Raw genomic sequence first — 946 nt, forward strand, 5'->3', positions numbered from 1 at the left:
TTATGTTTTGTGAATGTGAATTTTGTTTTTGAATTGATTCTTGTTTTTTTTTTTAACTGATTCTTGTTTCCTATTGTTGATTTGTTAGAGAGGGTTTACATACCAACATGCCGAGAATGAGGACGTGGTTCTCATCGTATTGGAATCGGTGCTTTTGTGCTAAACAAGCGCAGAGAGGTAACTACGATTATTTGGTTTTATATGTCTCTTGGTCCATCACTTTTAATCTTAATGTATTGAAAAGGGCCAAATTGCTTAGAATTTTTGGTGTTAGGTATAAGAATTTAGGATACAGTTGGATGGATGAGAGCACATGGAATAATATTAGGTTTCCTGTATCAGTTTGTCTTTTAATTATTGCCGATTCTTTCCTTGGTGTACAACAAGAGCTGAACCTGGATAAACAATTTTCCATTTGCAGGTGCTTGTGGTTCAGGAGATTGGTGGTCGTTTCAAAGGGACAGGAGTGTGGAAGCTTCCTACCGGTGTTATTCAAGAGGTGAGTTTATGGGATCTTGGCTCATTTTTGTGTGTGTAATCTTTTCTTAGTAAGAACCTCAGTGAACTAAATTTAGTATATATACACCAACGTGTTAATTACAGACTAACTCTTCCAAATCCAAGAGAACTTTGCATGTTTCCATACACTCCTATTTCTTCAACTTTGTATAGAGATATAGTCACACATAGGTTCCATTAATCAGGATTGATGATATCAACTGCGGTTTATTAGCAATTAACAAAACCCTTGATATATTTTATGCTTATGTATCTCCCTGACTCCCTCTATTATGATACCTAAGCTAACTGAAATATCTAAATCCATAGGGTGAGGATATTTGGACAGGAGCAGTTAGGGAAGTGGAAGAAGAAACTGGTGTATGTACCTGGCTTTAGACTTATTCTTGGGTTCACCCCCTAGGGTGAACCTCTAGATTCACCAACC

At 36.8% G+C, this 946-nt stretch overlaps 1 long non-coding RNA gene across 1 annotated transcript; it reads left to right on the forward strand.

Moving 5' to 3' along the window:
• The first annotated feature begins 86 nt into the window (after nucleotides 1–86).
• Nucleotides 87–882, forward strand: LOC106321989. The gene is made up of 3 exons (XR_001266178.1): nucleotides 87–177; nucleotides 422–499; nucleotides 829–882. It is a non-coding gene; the product is annotated as an uncharacterized LOC106321989 (long non-coding RNA).
• Nucleotides 883–946: the final 64 nt, after the last annotated feature.

This window comes from Brassica oleracea, unplaced genomic scaffold (assembly GCF_000695525.1).
Source record: "Brassica oleracea var. oleracea cultivar TO1000 unplaced genomic scaffold, BOL UnpScaffold04586, whole genome shotgun sequence".
NCBI classification, from domain to species: domain Eukaryota; kingdom Viridiplantae; phylum Streptophyta; class Magnoliopsida; order Brassicales; family Brassicaceae; genus Brassica; species Brassica oleracea.